Raw genomic sequence first — 10,427 nt, forward strand, 5'->3', positions numbered from 1 at the left:
AACCGCAGTATGAGTTTAGTCAGAGGTATAAAAATAAAAAAAACATTTGAACATATTTTATTTATCAGAACCAAGTAGAAGTTTAAATCCAAAGTTGTCAATATCATCAGCATACAAATCATTCTTATCAGCATCATTCTTGTCATCACTTGGCTCCTTGGTGTCAACATCATATTCATAGATGAAATCATCCTCAGTTCCAAATATTGCATTTCTGATGCCACATTTTTGGAATGATTTCTTGACTATCTTAGTCATTGAAGTCTTTTTCGAGATCAGTTAACTTGATCTCTTTTGGTCGGCAAGCTTTTTTTGTTCTCGGAATGTCTTCAAGGATGTGTTTTTGCTTCCTCCAATCCCTCACTTGTCGTTCATCCGCATCAAATTCTCTTCCAGCAGATCTGTTGTTGTTTTCCTCAGCTCTTTGAATCACTTTTAATTTGAATGATGCTGCACATGAGCACCTTTTTCTTTTTTGTAGATTCAACATGGTCTTTATCGCAACTGAATACAACCAAATATAGTAATAAACTGACATCTGATAACAACTTTAATGCTTATTTATGCAATATTTGAGATACTTTATCTACTTTCACGTACAGAATATTAAAAACCTAATATTTTTTGGTGAGGCTGTGTAGTCAAAAAAACGTGTCATTGGCACGAAAAATAGCTCACGGTAAAATTAAAATTTTATGAACATTTTAATTTTCTGGCTCGTGTAGTAAACGTAACCATAAGTTTAACCACATTTTTTGGGTTAAAAAGTGCGGTTTATAGATGTATATACGGTACCATTTATATTTCAACGCCGATACTCTGCGTTCTCTTAAGTTCAATACGTATATTTGTTGTATCTATTTAAATTTTTTACGCATTAAGTTACAATTTATGCAACTATATGTTTACAGTATTGTTAAATTACTTATTTACAAGTTCTGTACTAAAATAACAGCTACTCTATGTTTTACAAAGAAATTAATTTGGCGCGCTTTATAATAATTTCAAATCAGCGTTAATTGCATAAATTGGGTTAGAGAAATGGCGTTGGGAACATGGAGAAACCAGGCGAATGTACTAGTGTTGAGGAAAATGACTGACAACTTTAATTGTGATCATTGCGTATCAGCGTTTAATTTATACTTAATGTTCGCAGAACTTTAAGTTTGTAATTTTTGTGTTATTATAGTAAATATTTCCAAAAAATGTAATAATTAATATCGTTTTACTTTTTTTCTTTTTTTTTTCGTTTTAAAAACTTTCTTACGTTCTTTAGTCATTATTAATGTTATTTTACATGCATAGTAATTTATTTTTTTTATAAATTAAGTTATTTACATGCATTGTAAATTATATTTTTGTAAATTAAGTTATTTGTATGTATTGTAATCTATCAATTTGAAAAAGTAGAATATAGTCAGAGAGTGGATATTAATTTCTGGGTATTTTGACATTGATATTACTTTTCGTTTGGATTATATTTATAATTTGCTATTAAGAAGATAGTTTTGCACTATCTTCCCCTGCACTTGCATTAAACGATCAACTTCTAAAAAAATAAACTCAAAAATCAAAATAAATGCCGATTTTTTTTATCTTGAAAATTAAAAACTACTCCTATTAGTTTGATATATACATTTTAGACTATTTCAAAATTACAGATACTAATTTTATGTTCACGGATATAAAATTTCGACACGTTTGGTTTTACATTAAGTAAACTTTGAATTAAGTAACATTTTACATTAAGTAAAATTTGAATACTAGCCTGCCTGAACTGTTACTAGACAAGAGGACTCATGTTGAAAAGAAATGATACGTGTCATCATAGACGCTGAACAAATTAACCAAAATCCAGCCAAGTTCATGCGCGCCATTGCTAAATAAATGAATCTTTATTTTAAATCCTACCCCAAAACAGTCACAAAAGACTTGGGATTGAAGTCCTATTCCGTTGAACTGGTCATCTCCTGACAGAAGTTATGAAGGAGACACGCAAGTTAAAAGCCACCGCAGTGCTAAACAACTTCAAGAAAGAAACTTGATCAGGCTTGATCAGGTTCTTTGAGAAGAACTTCGGCCAGCATTAGAAGTTGAACAGGAGAAATGACCACTTAGTATGTAGAAGACCAGAAGATGTAGACATAGTTATGGACACTAAGTTCCCCGCTTTTGAACTCCTGGGTGTTAACAGTGAGGCTAATGCCATGTCACCACACTTCTTTAAAATGGGACTTGGGGTGAACACAAACAGCAACAAACTCCGGATGGACTTCTAGGCATAAGAAAAATATTATGCATTCCGACTGGACTAAGCACCCGCCCACTACCCAAAATAACATTAAGGCCTGGCTTAAGAAAAGTATGCCATTCCACTGGTTACCTAACTTGTGGTCCGCTAGCATACCAGAATGTACCCTGCTTGGCTGCTACGTGTTGGGCTTAATTAAAGTAGAGGTCCTCCAAATAACTTGCCCAAAAAGGAAAAGCAGAGTAGAAACTTTAACTTAGTTTTTGAAATTTTGGAACTTTGCGTTTTTTATGATCTGATTGATCTTTTTAATCAGTTAATTTTTTGATACAATGATTCGCAAGCTTTGAATAAATCAAATTACTTGGCTAATAAGTGTCGTTTAATAACTGTTGTTAAATTACAAATAATTTTTCAGTGTTTTTCTACTTGGTGTTTTACTTTCCAAAAATCTCTAATCAACTTCAAAAAGTTAATGATACCTTGAATTGTTAAAAACTAAAGAAAAATCTTAAAATCATAAAAAATTTTAAAAAAAATTGTTCTATATTAAAAGATTACAAACTGATCTTCTCCTCGTGCCTGCACAATTTAGTGGTTGTTGTTTATTTATATTTTTCTTTTATGTGTGGGAAGTAGTGTGTGTGCATTTATTTATGTTTGTTTTTTTTTGACCTTATTGTGTGTGTATGTGTGAGTGAGTATGGGGGTGTGTGTTGAGAGGGGGGAGGGAGTATATTGGTGTAACTATTTATTTTGTGGATCAGTTTGGTGTATGTATCAGTAACTATGTTTACAGCTTTAATGATAAATTCTCAATGCTAATAATAACAATATGCTAACTTCTGATACAAAATATATATAATACACTGTTAAAAAAATATCGCGTTTTCTACGGAAAATTTCCGGCAGCTACGATGACAAAACTTCCCGTTATTTTACGGAAAAACCCATCACATGTAAACGGAAATTCTGTAAATAAACGGATATTTCCGTTTAAATACAATGGGTTTTTTCCGTTTATTTCCGTTAAATAACGGGAGGTTTTGTCATCGTAGCTGCCGGAAATTTTCCGCATATAAACTGAAATTTCCGTTGAAAATCAATGCGTTTTCCCCGTTAAACAACAGAAAGGTTGTGGCAACTCAACTGCCGTATAGTTTTCGTAAATGAAAGGAATGTTGTTCATATAAAAATTTAAAAAGTGAACATTTTAAATGTAAAATAGATTGAATGTTATCGAAAATATTATCTAAAACAAATCATTTTTGATTTACAATAAAATATTAAATTTTCCGTGATTAAATAATCAATTTGTAAATAAACAACTTCAAATAAAAAAAAAAAAAAATAGTTAATAAAGTATTAGTACATAATAATATAATTATATTACATAATCCTATATAAATTTACAGTGGGGTGCAAAAAAAAAGCCACACTCAATTTTTTAATAAAAAAAAAGCAATAAAAAATGTCTCAAACTCATATAATAAAAGTGATATAAGACAATTTTGATAGAAATGCTTTTGACATTATTCTATATTGCATATAATAAAAAGAAATTAGGATTTGTGAAGTATTTTTCAAGTTTTAGTTGTATAAGTACTTAATTGGCCACACTTTGTTTTTTATGACTTCTGCGCATCTAGAAGGCATACTATCTACATGCCTTTTTAATAAGTCATTTGGCAAAGCATTCCAACCAACAAGAAGAGTTTGGAACAGTTTATCTTCATTTGTTGCCCTACGATCTTTCAACTTTTTATCCAATATAGACTATAGGTTTTCAATTGGATTTAAATCAGGAGACTGTGCTGGCCAAGACATAACTGGTATCAATTTAGATTCTAGATATCTCTTATTCAACCGTGCTGTATGTTTGGGATCATTATCCTGTTGAAAGATGTAGTCACCATTAGGAAAAAATTCTTTTATACTTGGTCCAAGTTGATTAACTAAGATTTTGTGATACAAATGCTGGTCCATGGTGTCTTTCACCCGGTAAAGTTGTCCAACTTTGTGTGCACTAAAACAACCCCACACATTGACCTTTTTGTCATGTTTAATGGTTGCGTTTCATGTTTGGGGGTTGAATTTTCCCCAATTAATTTCCAACAGTGAGGTCGACCATTATAAAACAAGATGAAAGGAGACCCGTCGCTCCAAATAACTTTAGCCTATTGTTCACATGTCCAATCTTTGTGCTCAATGCACCACTTTAATCTTTTTTTGCGATTGATTTCACTAACAAATGGTTTTTTTATTTGCTTTCCAGAAAAAAATTCACCTGATACTTTTATTCGATGAGATATTATCCACTTTGAGATATTAGTAAGGTTCAAATCTAGTTTTATCTCACTACATGTGATTTTACAATCTTTTTTGACAACATTAAGAATGTAGCGATCTTCCTTTTTTGAAGTTTTAGGTTTTCTCCCTGATCCAATAGAGCTTTCAGTTGTACCATTTTGTTTATATTTCTTCACCAATCTGCTAATAGTGGAGTTTAAAACGCTCTACATAGCTTCTATGAGACTCTCCTCGGTCAGCAGCTTCAATAATTCGTCCAATTTCTATATCCGTTTGCTGTTTTCTAAAATATTAAATGTGCCCATATTATTCTGTATCTCTAATGATTTTTGTTATATAAATATTAGTTTATATATATGCATACCTCTTCTTTCCTGAATTTTTCACTGCCACATCCAATTTTTTTTGTTTTGCTTGATTATACAATTTATACTTGAAATCAAGAAAAAATATCAGTGTGGCTTTTTTTTGCACCCCACAGTACATAAAAATTTATTTTTATCTAATATATATATTAGTTTCGTAAAATATAAATAAATCAACTCAAATGCAAAAAAATATAGTATTTCCTTTCTTATCCATTTCGAATCAACTAAAAATAAAAATGCATAAGTTTTTGAGTAAGGAAACATTTTAATATTTAATAAAGTAATAAATTTAAAAAAAAACTCATTGTGTGCAATGATTGATTACTTTAAAGTTGTTACTCTATATGACTGATTTAGCGAAGGCCAATTTTTTACCATTGTTGGTGCCAGTACTAAATTAGATTTAAATTAAAATTAGAAAAGTAGATTTTTTTATATTATCAAGTAAATAAAAATCTTTAGAACTTCTTTGAAATCAAATTCTAATAATCAATTACTAAATTTACCTACCAAATAATACGATGATTTTTTGAGCAGCAGATAAATTAAGAAAAAGTTTAAAACTCTATTTTAACTCTAATAACAATTATTCATTCTAATAAACATTTTAACAATCTAAATGTTCTTTTCTAATCTTTAATAAAAATTTATTTTGATTTATTATAAAACCATTTAAAAAATAAAATTTTAAATTTTTTATACTAAGTTATTTTACTTATTTTATATACCATTGTTATATATTATAATATAATGAAAAATGAATATTTTATAACAGAAAATTAATAACTTTAACCCATCTGGTCCTAAATCATCGCTAAAAAAAAAACTAAATTTATGAAATAACATTTCATTATTCTAAGAATGTTTGAAAATTAACTTTTTCTTGCTTAAGCTAAAAATTGTTACAAAACCACTATATCTCTCTTTATTACTAATATTTTTGCTAAACACAAAATAATTAAAAATAATTAATTTAATATCCCTGGAGTTGATAATACATCAGTATATATATATATATATATATATATATATATATATATATATATATATATATATATATATATATATATATATATATATATATATATATATATATATATATATATATATAATATTTATATAAATTAATATATAATATTATTATATTTTATAAAAAGTTATGTTATAAATATTATATCTAGAATGAAATCCAACTTTTGATAAAAGCATTACAAATTTTTCAGTAAATAATCGAAGAAGAAGAAGATGCAATTGTCAACTTTTATAAATATTTCTATTTCTTTTTGAAGCTAAATGTGTACCCAAATATAAGTTTGAAAAATCATCACTTATGGCGGTTTAACATGTTGATTATAACTGCAGTTATTAATACAACGGAAACTTCCGTATTTGAAAATTTGGCCGCAGATACGGAAAATTTCCGTACATAATGTATCTGTACATCCCATACATGGATATACGGATACTTTCCGTGCAAGTAACAGAATATTTTTCCGTTTTTTAACGGAAATTTTTAACAGTGTATGGTCTTTTCTTTAAAGTTCTCAATATATAATCTATTTGTTTAACTTAAATATATTTTTTAATATCTAACATGCAATCAATTCTAACTATTTAACAAAAAGGTTAGAATCCTCCGTAAGGGGTCAGGTGATTATTTTCGCTATGAATGTTACAAAATAATAACTTTTGTTCGTGTATATACCAGAAATGACTGCTGTTTATTCATTATTATACGGGTTTGATAATAAATTTGTATTGCAAAAGCAGGTAGAATATATTTGTATGTATACCATCATATTAAAATTTCTTTTTTACATTTAAGAACTATGATACTTTAAAAGTTATACAATAAGTTATGCTACACCTAAAATTATACTATAATTTATGCCATAAATCATGCATAAACTAAAGTATTACCTTTTTTTTTAATAAATTTTTGCACGTAATTTTTGTTTCATGTTTATTTACTTTGGACAGTAGATTTACAAACTAAAGACAAATCTTCATCATTTAGATTTGATGAAGATTTTTACAGATTTAATGAAATACGAATCAAAATTTGTAGGGCGCTAAAATAATTGTAAGATACTTTTACAGTGCTGGAAGTTAGAAAGATGGGAAAAACTGATGGTTTAATATCATTTAAAAAAAAGAGACTTTTTTAAAATGATCCCCAAACACTCCTCTTTTAAATTTCATTTCTCTACGGGTGTCCACTTAGAAGTCGTGCATCAACTTGAGGTCCTTGAGACATTATAAAAAAAAAAGGTTTTTAAGTTTTTTAAAAAAAGTGTAAATAAAAAAAACACAAACACAACTTTTTACACAAACTTAGTTTTTACTTCATTGAGGAGGAGAAGGTATCTAAATATCTATAGTTTAAATATCTATAGTTTTCTTATTAAAGCCTGATTTCCTTGATTAAAAAAACTGCCCTTATGCTTATAACACTTTTATGAAGTATCAAGCCGTTGATTTTTTTTTTCAAAGCCTTATTTCCAAACTTTTCGTTTTCATTGAATACTAGAAGGAAGAAAAAAGTGGTTGGCAGTTATAGAGACGATATTTGTGAAAATCACTGGCCTGTTGGAGACGTTTCAACAAAAGATTCTATCAAACAAACACCTGATGATCCTCCATCTGTGTTTGGGCGTGTAAAACCAAATTTAATTCCTTAGCCATCTGCATCATCCCAGAAGATTTCATCCTAGAACTATTTCAAGATCTCATTTAGAAAGTAGAAATGTTCAACCTGAAAACAGAAAATTAAGTATTCATTTAATCATTAGAGTTCATCCATGACACAGGTGTCCTATTGTTTTTTCTGAAAATAATTAATAACTTTAATTATGAATTATTTGATTATGGAATCAAATTATGATAAAAAAACTCTCACAAAACAGAAATAACATATTGAACAGATGGCACCATTTTATAGGACCGATTCGATTTTTATATACTTATGAGATAAAAAGTAAAAAAAGTTTTATTCAACAGCAACTTTTTTCAATTGTTAATTAACCTCTGATCGATAAAAAGTATTCTGTTGAAACAATGGCAAAAGAATTTGATTACTTCAATTTCACGTGCTAAATCCAATTGTCTCAGAGAAAACATATAACTTCCTTGCATTACAACATGAACAAGACTAACAACAAAATTGAAATCTGTTCATGAGGATAAAAAGACATAAAAATTGCATTCTTCTATTTATTTTTAAGGCTATATTGCTGTTGTATGGGGAAAAAAGCTTTGGAGAAGTAGTTAAAAATCTAAGTGTTCTTGTTAATACTGTTTTTTGAGTTTTTATGATGACAACTTTGTTTAGAGGACCAAAAAAAGTTCGCTTTAAATGTTTCACAAAGATATTCCTTAAAACTTGTTATAGCATTGTGAAGTTGTCAAATTTCCTCTTCTCTACAAATCATAAATATGCTTTGCTTGGAACATTTACAACCGATTCTTTAGAGAAGCAGTTTAGAAAACTCAAACCAGAATCATTGTTTTTACTTAAATGAAGAAAAGTGTTATATTTAATAACCTAACAGAATTGGAAAGTATATTTTCTATAGATTTTAAAACGACTATGATTAGCTGGATATATCGTTTAAAATGATGAAGATTCAAACGGCTAGAACATTTATTATACAAAACTCAGAGATTTTACTGAGGAAATGAATTGTAGGGGATTAACAGTGCCTGGTTGTTCGGTAAATCAATGGGTAATATGTTGCTGTATTATGTTTCGTAAAGTAGCTGAAAATATGTCCATTTCTTCTTTATGAAATCTGCTGATGCTTACATCTGAATCATACCAACTAAATAAGAACAGAAACCATATAGTTAAATATATTCTTTAAAAACTATTGTAATTTGTGTTCTTCGAGACCTGAAAACAACAAATATTTGTTTCTGGTTTCTGGGGTATTTAATTTGATTACTACATTGTTTAGCGATATATATATATATATATATATATATATATATATATATATATATATATATATATATATATAGTGCATATTTTTGATAAATTTATTTTTTTCTATTTAAAAAACTCGCTTCCAGTTTATGAGTTTATCCGCACGGTGGACAGGCCTGTACACTATGGCTTGATATCATGAAAGATTTACTAAGTAATGAAAAATTTGAGGCAAAAGTTACTTTAAAATTATTTTTTTTTATTCTAGTTTTGAAGAAAGAAAAAAGTTTACTTAACAATTTTATAAAGTTATAAAAAAACATAATTATAGTACTTATTCACACAGCTATAGCATAATTACTTTCCATGCTAAGTCATGGAAAAATTTTGATGAAAAATAAACGAAGTGAGACAAACTCCACATTGATATCTATTCCAGCAACATAATTTTACGGTTATTAAAAATAAAAGTTCACAGGTCCAAAACTCGCATAACGCAATGTAAATACTTACTGTAAGACTGACGCAACCCTTGTCCTATTCTGTTATTATTAGAGATAATTTCTTCAAAAGCATGCACAAAAAAAATTCTGTTACAAGATCGTTGAATAATATTGTTAACAGTGATAGCTTTTAACACTGAGATGGTGAGTATAACGTTCAGTATTTTTTTTGCATATGTGTACCGGGCTCATTTCATCATTATTCTTTGTTGATGGTCATCTTAATTTATACCGAAGTGCATAAAAGTAAAACATACAGAATATATAATGTACATATCTAATGGTTAAATTGAACACAAAAAGGTTATTAGAATAACATGTTGTTTGAAAAAAAAACAACTTTTAATTTATTCTTGCAAGAATGCAGTTGATACAAGGAGCACGAAAAATACGGGGGTCAGAAATATTTTTAGTTTGGCACAAGAACAGTAATTTATATAAACATTTGTCTCAACAAAATCTTCTTAATCCCAAATAATAAGAGGAAAACTAAATGTAAACAGTAAAAAAACCTAAATTAAAATTTCTGCTGCGTTATCTTTTACAAACATAAACATTTTGTGGTTACGTACAGAATATAAAACATTACCATTATGTAATTCTTGCTCTATTTCCTCGCAAAGAGAAATAATATTTTATATATATACATATATATGAAGGGTCCAGGGGAAAAACGACGAGTTAACGAAAAATCTCATTTCAAGATATGAGCAAAAGAAACTTTCACAACTGATAAAAACGTGTGCGTATGTTAAGTGCGTATAAAATAACTACTCCGAGATATAGACTTTGTAGAATAAGGTCCACTAATTCATTTTAAACGGTAATAACGTGTATTTATCATTCTTAAATTTCTTTTAATCAATAAATTTCAAAATAATATATATTACCGTTCAATTAATACTAATTTAAACAATAACTTACAGTAAAAAAAATTAAAGAGTGACAACGTATGACGCCACGCTGTAAAGGAATGAGATGGGCAATTTTAAAACGCATTTTTTGTGGGACTGCCATTGTTTTTTCCCTTTCGTAATACGATACTCTGAAAGGCGACAAAAAATTCTACT

At 28.3% G+C, this 10,427-nt stretch overlaps 1 long non-coding RNA gene across 1 annotated transcript; it reads right to left on the reverse strand.

Moving 5' to 3' along the window:
• Positions 1 to 3,317: 3,317 nt before the first annotated feature.
• LOC149877048 (uncharacterized) lies at positions 3,318 to 5,925 on the reverse strand. The gene is made up of 4 exons (XR_016448439.1): positions 5,440 to 5,925; positions 5,255 to 5,321; positions 4,926 to 5,153; positions 3,318 to 4,844 (listed from the first exon to the last, which is right to left on the reverse strand). It is a non-coding gene; the product is annotated as an uncharacterized LOC149877048 (long non-coding RNA).
• Between the last annotated feature and the right edge of the window lie 4,502 nt (positions 5,926 to 10,427).

The sequence above is a fragment of the Hydra viridissima genome, unplaced genomic scaffold (genome assembly GCF_058129835.1).
Source record: "Hydra viridissima isolate aposymbiotic clone 2 unplaced genomic scaffold, HvirCarnegie_v1 scaffold_17, whole genome shotgun sequence".
Classification (NCBI taxonomy): Eukaryota; Metazoa; Cnidaria; class Hydrozoa; order Anthoathecata; family Hydridae; genus Hydra; species Hydra viridissima.